Below are 11209 nucleotides of genomic sequence, written 5' to 3'. Positions count from 1 at the left end.
TTTAGAGACCTCGATGAATATATAATCATTAAGGGATAAAGCATAAATTTAAACAAGCAGTTTTGATTTATTTTCTTCCCTCAGTTTCTATATTCCATTGGGCATTTTTGATTGTGCATCCAGAATTCCGTGCAATATTCATATTTCTCATGGTGTGGAAATAATTGGCCAAGCTCTCATGTGCACGTGAACAGCAAAAGAAAGAAGGATGAAGTAGGCTAAAAAATGCACTGCTTTCCAGCCTTCATTACCAGAGGAGATCAAAGAGGAAGAGACTGAGATAGCAAAGAGCTTATAAGCAAGAGGATGAAACACAACAGTAAACTGCTTCAACAAAGTGGAAATACAGGAAATAAGGAACTTTGGGAACACAACAGAATCTGAAGATGATGGGTCTTCAGTGGATTTTGTGCAAACATGAATGGGTGAAAAGACTCAGACGTTTTTGAAGTTGTTTCCAGAGGATAGAGAGAAATGATTGTAAATGTTGGATAGTAAAATAAAACTGTATGAGGTCAATAAAAATGTGGGTTCAGAGGAATCTCTCATTGCAGGTTGACCATTATGTTGGTTTTTTTCATTGAACTATGTACTAGTTTATATATCACCATTCCTTCACTGTTGTTGGGTCAAAATCCTGGAAGGCATTTCCTCACAGCGTTGTATGTATTACTAAACCACATGGACTGCAGTGGTTCAAGAAGTTAACTCACCACCTTCCTCTCGAGGGCATCTTGGGGCAGGTAACTAATGTTGATCAAGCTAGTGGCACCTACATCCTATAAAGGGTTAAAAAATATTATTTGAGTTGTGGCAGCCACATTTCACAATGGAGAGAATTTGGAGTCCAGAGCTCAATTTAGGATTGAAGAGGTTACCGAGGATAGAGACAGTCTAGTGCTGACGTTAAATCGTGTCCAAGGACAGTGCTGTACTCTGTGGTGATGATTTTAGTGGGAGCTGGAAATGATGTCATTTGTCTTCTCAATTTTAAACTGAGGAATTTGCAGCTAAATGTCAATCAAGAGTGAAGTAGTCAAGGGATCCAAGAACTGTAAAGATACAGGATGCAGAAGGAAAGGATGGATTCTGAGCAGTTGTCTGTTTATGGGACATCACTGGTTGGTCCAGCATTTAATGCTCATCCAAATTTGCCCTGGAGAAGCTGATGGTGAGCTGCCAACTTGAACTGCTGCAGTTTTGTGGTGTAAGTACTTGGTACACAGATCATCAGAACTATTGCTGGAAGATTCTTAGGGTCCACAGTCTTTGCAGTATCCAGTGTGGACAGCCATTTCTTGATCTGATATAGAGTGAGTTGATTTGATTGAAAACTGGGATCCTGCTGTGAGCCTTCATGGGGTATGGAGTCAATATTGAGAACTCCCAGGGCAACTTTCTTCTCACTTTGATGCCACCATGGGACATGGGTCTGTCCTGTCAGTGGGACAGGATATAACCAGAGATGGTGTTATTGGTTTGATGCCACCATGGGACATGGGTCTGTCCTGTCAGTGGGACAGGATATAACGAGAGATGGTGCTATTGGCACATTGTCTTAAGATATAGTTGCCTGACTATGACTGTGTTAGGTTGTTGGTTGACTAGTCTGTGGAAAAGCTCTCCCAATTTTCAGCTCCCACAGATTCCCATAAGTTAGTAGGGTAGACTTTGCAGTGTCAATAAAGCTGGGCTTGCTGGGGTGGATGCCAGATGCTCAGTCCAGTTTCATTCCTTCCTTAATGCTTCATAGTAATTTCATATAAATGAGAGGCTTTGAAAGGCAATTAAGAGTCAATAACATTGCTGTGGGTCTGGAGTCACATATATGTTAGTCCAAGTAAGGATAGCAGATTTCCTTCCCTCAAGAACTTTACAAAATCAGATTTTTATATTGTTGCCATGAGATAAGCTTTTTTCATTTCATATTGTTTTGAATTCAAAATTCACCTTCTGCCATGTTGAGCATTTGAACACACATCCCCAGAACATTATCTTGGGCCTTTGGATTACCAGTCCAGTGACATTATCACAGCAACCATGCTTCCTGTGCTCTGGTTGTACATGGATTGCTAAGAAAGAAAAACAAGTGAGGGTCTTTTAACTGAGCTAACAATGGAAGAGAGGTGTGATAGAGTCATAGAATCATACGGCATGGAAATAGACCTTTCGATCCAACTCGTCCATGCCAACCAGATATTCTAACCTAATCTAGTTCCATTTGCTAGCATTTGGCCCATATCCCTCTAAACCATTCCCATTCATGGACCCATCCAGATGCCCTTTAAATGTCCCAATTGTACCAGCCTCCACTACTTCATCTGACAGCTCATTCCATACATGCACCACACTCTGCATGAAAAAGTTACCCCTAAGGTCCTTTTTAAATCTTTCCCTTCTCACCTTAAACCTATGTCCTCTAGTTTTGGACATCCCCCCCACCCTGGAGAAAAGACCTCGGCTGTTCACTGTATCCATCCACCTCTCTAAGGTTACCCCTCAGTTTCCGACACTCCAGGGAAAATAGCCCCAGTCTATTCAGCCTCTCCCTATAACTCAAACCCTCAACTCTCCACAACATCCTTGTAAATATTTTCTGCACCATCTCAAGTTAAAAAAAAATCTTTCCTATAGAAGGGCAACCAGAATTGTATGCAGTATTCCAAAAGTATTCTAGTACTAGCCTTAACAATATCCTGTACACCTGCAACTCCTATGTTCAGTGTCATGACCAAGAGCGCAAGCGTGCCAAATGCCTTCTTCACCACCCTGTCTACCTGCAATTCCCCTTTCAAGGAACTGTGCACCTGTACTCTTCAGTCTGTTTGTTCGGCAACACTCTCTAGAGACCTACCGTTAACTGTATAAGTCCTGCCCTGGTTTGCCTTCTCAAAATATAATACTTCACATGTATCTAAATTTAATTCCATGTACCACTCCTTGGCTCAATTGCCCATCTGATCAAGACCCCATTGTACTCTGACATAATATTCTTCACTGTCCACTATATATTCTATTTTGGTGTCAGCTGCAAACTTACTAACCATATCTCCTATATTCACATCCAGATCATTTATATAAATGATAAAAAGCAATAGACCCAGTACTGATCCTTGACACACACCTGGCCTCCAGTCTGTAAAACCACCTTTAAGTCTCCTACCTTTAAGCCATTGAATACCATTAAACATGTCAAAAGAGGAAAAATGAAGCACAGACACCATTCTAGGAATTGGCTCTGATTTTGGTTTGGATTGTTGTTGTGTTGTGGAGGGTTCAAACCCTGAGTGGAATGATTCAGGGATAGTTGTGGGAGTAATGGATGGGATTGTGGAGGTGATAACTTATTCAAACACTTTGAGAGGAAATTGAGACAGAGCACTACTTTTCAAGGGTAAAGTGATTGACGGTGGTCTTTTTGTGGTGAGTGTGACAATATTTATGAAAGAGAGGGTTACATGACCTGAGAAAAGAAAATGAATTGCAGGGTCAGCTAGCTGTAACAAAATGGTGTGGAACACATCTGTACTTAATTGTGTGGTCTGTTCACTGGTCATTACAATTGTGTTGGATTGCTTAAGCATGTTGATGAGTCAAGAGACTGACTGTGCGTAGGCAGCTTTGGGCGGATGGGTCTAGAAGACCTGGGACGCCCAATAAAGACACAAGCACGTTGAAATTTTTTTAGCACACCTTTGAACATTATAATAGTGTATATAAACTACTTGGATTTATAGGTAGCCATCTTTTCATTGTTCTAAGATAAATCAGATAATTAAAAGATACCTTGTGGCAACAGCAAAGTGAAATTATGGATTTTGATTGTGCACATTCTCCCAGGGCTCGACCCCAATAAACCAATTGTCAGATTCATTTACATTGTCAAGGCACTGGACAAATAATTGGAGACATTCAACTCCAACCATGGCAGTTAGTGAATTTAATTTTTCCTCATTGAGTGAATCTGGAATTAAAAGTTTGTATGATTAACAGTGACCATGAAACTTACTGGGTTGTCTTAAAAAAACCCACCTGCTTTACCAATGTCCTTTAGGGAGGGAAGCCTGCTGTCCCTAGAACCATAGAAATAATCCACCACAGATCGGTGCTATTCAGCCCATCTTGTCCATGCCATCCCAAAGACACTCAGGTGCCCTTTCTAATCTCATCTTTCTGCACACGGTTCATAGCCCTGCAGGTTACAGCACTTGAGATGCAGATTCAGAGATGTTTTAAAAGAGTTTAGGGTCTCTGCCTCCACTTTTAACTCCAGCAGTGAACTCCAGACGTCAACCACCCACTGTAAAAAAAAGTTTTTCCTCACATTGCCTCTAATCCTGAGCTTGAATCTATGACTCCTGGGTTTTTGAACTCCCTACCAAGGGAAACAATTTCCTTCCAACTACTCTATCTCTACCCGTCACAATTGTGTATCCCTCAATTGTGTCACCCCTCAGACTTCACTGTTTGAAGGAAAACAATCCTAACCAGTGGTTAGCACTGCTGCCTCACGGTGCTACAGTCTTGGACTTGATACTCGCCTTGGGCAACCATCTGTATAGAGTTTGCACATTCTCCTCATGTCCGCTTGGGTTTTCCGTGGCTGTTCCGTTGTCCTATAACAGTCCAAAAATGTGCAGGTTAGGTGTATTGGCCATGCTAAATTGCCCAAAGTATCCAGGGATGTGGACTCACGATGGAAAATGCAGGGTTACTGGGATAGCATGGGTCTGGGTGGGATCTTCTTCGGAGGGTTGGTGTTGACTTGATAAGCCGAATGGCATGCCTCCACACTTACCTAGCCACTTCATCAACCTATCTATATCATTTTGGAGCTTACAGCTGAACTCTACACTATCCACTACTCAACCAATTTTTAAGTCATCTTCAACTTTCCCAATTATGCCTCCCATGTTCAAGTATGAATCGTTAATGTATAAAACAAAAAGCAGGGGTCCCAACACCAAGCCCTGCGGAAAACATTAACTGATACAGCTTTCCACTTACAAGGGCAGCAACCAACCATCATCCTTTGTTTCCTGTTATGTTGGATCCAATTCAACACATTACCATGTACACCATGGGTTTTTGCTTCTTTCACCTACCTGCCCAAAGGGATCTGCCAAATGCCTTACTAAACTCCATGTAGTCAACATCCACTGTGCTACCTCCTTGACCCTCTTTGTCCCTTCCTCAAATATTTCAATCAAATTTGTAGGACTTGACATTCCCTTAATAACGTCATGCTGACTATCCCTATGACTTTCTAAGCCGATCTCTCAGCTTGATTCTAACAATTTGCCCACCACTGAAGTCAAACTACCTGGCCTATAAATGTGTGTCATTTCCTTTGTGCCCTTTTTAAATAGCAGAACCAGATTTTGCATTCATCCTGTTCTTGGTCACCTCACCTGGGTCTAGTGAAGATTGGAAAATAATCCTCACAGCCATCCTTAGCTAAAAAGTCATTTGGCATCATCACCTTCTCAAAGTGATGGGAAATAAATGCTGAGTTTTCAGTGACAACGGTCCCATTATTGAATAAATAAAAGTGGAGAACCTAGGATAAAACAGGAGAATGGGCACCAGAATTAGAGAATATGCCACTTCAGAAAAAAAACATAAAATATAAAACAAACAACATTTATTCAAATTTAATCAGGTTGCTCTCTCCAGTGAATAATAATTAAACTGTCTGTATGAATAGATTAGTTGGTAATTTATACCTGTTTACTGCACCACAAAGGTAAGAGATGCGCAAATCATAGGAACATATGAACAGGGGTCAGCCATTCAACCCCTCAAGCCTGGTCTGCTATTCAATAAAATTATGACTAGCCTGTGGCCTAACTCCATATACCTGCCTTTGGCCCATATAGAGTCGTACAGATGTACAGCATGGAAACAGACCCTTCGGTCCAAACCATCCATGCTGACCAGATATCCCAACCCAATCTAGTCCCACCTGCCAGCACCTGGCCCATATCTCTCCAAACCCTTCCTATTCGTATACCGATCCAAATGCTTCTTAAATGTTGCAATTGTACCAGCCTCCACCACTTCCTCTGGCAGCTCATTCCACACCTGTACCACCCTTTATGTGAAAAAGTTGCCCCTTGGTCTCTGTTATATCTTTCCCCTCTCATCCTAAACCTATGCCCTCTAGTTCTGGACTCCCCGACCCCAGGGAAAAGACTTTGCCTATTTACCATATCCGTGCCCCTCATAATTTTGTAAACCTCTATAAGGTCAGCCCTCAGCCACCGCGCTCCAGGGAAGACAGCCTCAACTGTTCAGCCTCTTCCTGTAGCTCAAATCCTCCAACCCTGGCAACATCCTTGTAAATCTTTTCTGAACCCTTTCAAGTTTCACAACATCTTTCCCATAGGAAGGAGATCAGAATTGCAAGGAATATTCCAACAGTGGCCTAATCAATGTCCTGTACAGCCGCAACATGACCTCCCAACACCTGTACTCAATACTCTGACCAATAAAGGAAAGCATACCAAATGCCTTCTTCACTATCCTATCTACCTGCGACTCCACTTTCAAGGAGCTATGAACCTGCACTCCAAGGTCTCTTTGTTCAGCAACACTCCCTAGGACCTTACTATTAAGTGTATATGTCCTGCTAAGATTTGCTTTCCCAAAATACAGCATCTGGCATTTATCTGAATTAAACTCCATCTGCCACTTCTCATCCCATTGGCCCATCTTATCACGATCCTGTTGTAATCTGAGATAACCCTCTTCGGTGTCCACTACACCTCCAATTTTGGTGTCATCTGCAAACTTACTACTGTACCTCTTACGTTCACATCCAAATCATTTATATAAATGACAAAAAAGTAGTGGACCCAGCACCAATCCTTGTGACACTCCACTGGTCACAGGCCTCCAGTCTGAAAAATAACCCTCCACCACCACCCTCTGTCTTCTACCTTTGAGCCAGTTCTGTATCCAAATAGCTAGTTCTCCCTCTATTCCAGGAGATCTAACCTTGCTAATCACTCTCCCATGGGGAACCTTGTCGAACGCCTTAATAAAGTCCATATAGATCACATCTACCACTCTGCCCTCATTGATCCTCTTTGTTCCTTCTTCAAAAAACTCAATCAAGTTTGTGAGACATGATTTCCCATGCACAAAGCCATGTTGACTATCCCTAATCAGTCCTTGCCTTTCCAAATACATGTACATCCTGTCCCTCAGGATTCCCTCCAACGACTTGCCCACCACTGAGGTCAGGCTCTATAGTTCCCTGGCTTGTCTTTACCGCCCTTCTTAAACAGTGGCAGCATGTTTGCCATCCTCTAGTCTTCTGGCACCTCACCTGTGACTATCGATGATACAAATATCTCAGCAAGAGGCCCAGCAATCACTTCTGTAGCTTCCCAGAGTTCTCAGGTACACCTGATCAGGTCCTGGGGATTTATCCACCTTTAAATGTTTCAAGACATCCAGCACTTCCATCCCTTAACAAAATGTATCTATCTCAGATTTGAAACTAACAACTGATCCAGCAACCACTGCTATTTGTGGAAAACGTCATTTGACAGAGGACATAGATATTAATGTCATAACAGCATGCACAACCAACTTGCATTTACGTCGTGCCTTTAATAGATTAAAACATCTCAAAGTACTTCACCAGAACAGCTATGAGACAAAGTTTGGCATTCAAGTACAAGGTAAATATTAAGAGTAGTGCTGAAAACTTTGAGCAAAGCAGTGAGTTTGAAGGATTATCTTAAAAGAGGAGTGGAAGGCAGAAGGCGAATTCACAGTTTAAGGCCTTGTAAGTTGAAGGCACTACCACCAATGGAGGAGGATGAAGGTCAAAGATGTGCAAGATACCAAATTGGTGATTGTAGGGCTGCACAGCTGAAGAAGATTATAGTAATGGGAAGGACTAGGCCGAGACTGTGATGCAATTTGAAAGCAACTATGAGAACGTTTAAATCAAGGCATTGTAGGACTGAGGACCAGTGCAGGTCAGTAAGCACAGATGGATGATACATGTTTTGGAGGAGATCACCATCTGCTTAGTAACCAATCTGATTACAATTTGGCATAAGATCAGTGTGTTTCAATCCTGGAATAATTTTATTGCAACTTTTGGGAATCTACATCAGTTCAGTGATTATTTGATTCTGATAATAGTGTGGAGACGCATGTTTTTTATCAAATATATGAAAGTTCAAAGAGAGTGGTGCAAACATAATTAAAAACTGATCCTATCCTAGAGCCATTTGATTAAAGTCTATATATAGGATTATCCTGATGCCGGAATCATTGTAAATTTAATTTCCTGATAGCTGATCTTCTAAGCTGCCAACTATCAGCTGTGATTGCACATTCTAAGAAAGGACATTGTGCAAGCTTATAATGCAGTGTTATTTAATGTAGATTTACATCCCATCCCAGGGTGCAGGCATTATTGAATTGTCGCATAAAGGTCTAACATAAAATGTAGCTGTCTTCAATCAGCTAGTGTAGTTATTTGTTGAGCAGCTAATACAAATCTGTTCAATCCTCTTAGTCAAGTCAAGATTGTATTAAAAAAACTGGCAGTTATATCAAAATAGCTAATCACTAACTGATCAAATCCAGTCAAGGGCAGCAAATGTTGACCTTGTGAGTAATACTCAACTACCATGAAAGAATTAAAAATATTCCTGACAGTACATTCAGGTGGTGTATCTACTTTTGATCCAAGTGGACATCTCAGCTTTGATCATTGCTGTGAACTGAGTTTGCTGGTTTTTGATCTACATTAAAGACGTGACTGTCCCTGCATTGATAAAAGGAATATTGACAATGATGTTCGCTTCTGAAAAGTATCTAGTAATTCTTACTAGCAGTGCAAATAGGTTTCATTGGCTGAAGATTGCTTTATCTCCCATGGTCAGAAAGTCAGTGCAAGAGCCTTTCACAAATGAACGCCATTTGAGTAAGGTACTGGAGGGATTCTACTGTACAGAGAACCAGATCCTAGTTGTAGAGGGAATAAGTCTGATCACAAGTCATAAACCTTCATTACATTCCCAGATGTGACAATGTTTCTCCATTTCATGATTACAAACAGGAGACTAATGGAATCATGAGACAAAAAGAATTAAACTCTTTACATCAATATAGATAATACTTCAAATTATTATCAATACCTTTAAATTATTTGCCTCGTGGTAGAATACGTGATGGGAAACCATGGCATAAGATCAGAAACATGTTTATAATGCTGATCATAACTTAGTTGTCTTTTGGCAGCAAGGACCAAATTGAAGTGTAGCTTTTGAATTCTTAATTAAACTATGTTAATAGTAAATGTCAGAAACAATATTTAACGTTTTTTTCTTGTAATTGTATTTGCTTTGAGTCCCTGTAAAGTCAAGGTCTTTTATTGAGTGGAATGTAGTCTATGAAATTAAAATCTAATTTGAGACAATTCCAATGTCCTAATCATATAATATGCTCTTGTCATTCATATTATTTCAAGGTAGCAATTCAAGGAAACCTAGCTGCTGTCTAGTAGCAATGGATCTAAATACTAACTTGAGGCTTATTCATAGCTGTTGAGCATTCAGAAGAACCAAATAATGCCAAAAATGTAAGCAGACATTCTTCTGATTTAATGTATTGAGTGCTGTAAAGTCAAATGCACCACTGGTTACTTTTCATTTTAACCAGTCTTGATGACAGCTACCAATCCAGGTAATAGTATACCTCAGACTTAATCAATTTCATTCAGTTACAATTCATCTTCTGATAATACCTTGAAGAAGAAGGATATTTGCTTGCCACAGAATACAGGCCATAGCAAGAACCTGCACATGGAATCTTTTAGCATTAGATTCCCTACAGTGTGAAAACAGGCCCTTCGCTCAACAAGTCCACACTGACCTTCCAAAGAGCAACCCACTCAGGCCCATTCTTTGACACTTATCCCTGACAATGCACCTACCACTACGGGTAATTTAGCATGGCCAATTCACCTAACCTGCACGTTTTTGGACTGTGGGAGGAAACCAGAGCACCCGGAGGAAACCCACACAGACACAGGGAGAATGTGTAAACTCCACACAGTTGCCCGAGGTGAGAATTGAACCCGGGTCCCTGGTGCTATGAAGTGGCAGTGCTAATCACTGAGCCACCGTGCCACTCATTGGGAAGAGGTTGTGCTGAAGTTACTTCCTGGTTTTGGCTGACCAGGAGTCTCTTCCTTCTTCTACCTGTTACAGGTATTTTGGAATGTTTTGCAGATTGATAATCAACCATTTTGGCCAAATCTGCGTCCATCAAATCCTGGAGTAAGAATTAAACCCAAAGCATCTGGTTCAGAAGCAGGGACTATCTGTAGCATTATAAGATCTTCCTCAAAACTGATGGTCGATCGTACACTTTAGCCAAAGGGAGTCTAACCTCATTGAAAAAAACTTGCACCAGAATAATCAAAAGCTACTTGGTTCCAGTCTTGGCCAAAGGAGCTTGATGATTATTACATTGAGTATATCCATGTATTCCTGAAGGAAGTCATGACCAGTAAGCAGTTTTAAATATTGGGTCCTCCACGAAGAACAATTCATTATTTCCAAGCATGGCAGAGTAATTAAAAACTACATTACCAATAAAGATTTACAACTTGGGTGGAATACTGATATTGGAAAAATATTAATTTATTAACTATATACATAAAAGAAAACTAACATTCCCTGGAACTAGAGTTTGACACTTCTCCAACAATTGTGTATTTTTTTGAAGCTTCATTCTAGAATTTGGTCTGAGTATAACATAGGTTTTGCTCACAATCTTTTCGACTGCTTTTGATTTCCTTCTCAAGTGAACCTTGAAATGCTGAGACATGTAGAGGAGGTGAAATTGCTGATTTCAGTAAGGTGTTTGATGAAGTTAAGTCAGCCGATGCATTCCTCATCAATCAGTTCATTGATGCCAATTTGATCTTAACAGCATAAAACGATGAGTAAATCTATTCCCACCATTCGCATTCTGCACCAAGGGATGTTTGGGGGTAGGTTTAGCTCGGCTGGCTGGGGCACTGGTTGGTAATGCAGGGAGAGAATAACAGTCTGGGTTCAATTCCCATCATTGGCTGAGGGACTGTCCTAAAAATCTTGTCAGATGTGGAAGTTTAAGGGTTACTGCAGATTATATCTGCCATAAATGCTGTTGGATGTGAATCTTATCAGAT

At 40.8% G+C, this 11209-nt stretch overlaps 1 protein-coding gene across 3 annotated transcripts in view; it reads left to right on the top strand.

The window, feature by feature from the left end:
* sdk2b (sidekick cell adhesion molecule 2b) overlaps nt 1-11209 on the top strand; it is a 949565-nt gene that overhangs the window by 728593 nt on the left and 209763 nt on the right. The gene's annotated exons all lie outside the window — the stretch shown is intronic.

The sequence above is a fragment of the Chiloscyllium plagiosum genome, chromosome 24 (assembly GCF_004010195.1).
Source record: "Chiloscyllium plagiosum isolate BGI_BamShark_2017 chromosome 24, ASM401019v2, whole genome shotgun sequence".
Taxonomy (NCBI): domain Eukaryota; kingdom Metazoa; phylum Chordata; class Chondrichthyes; order Orectolobiformes; family Hemiscylliidae; genus Chiloscyllium; species Chiloscyllium plagiosum.
This window is presented reverse-complemented; position numbering and strand designations above follow the sequence as displayed.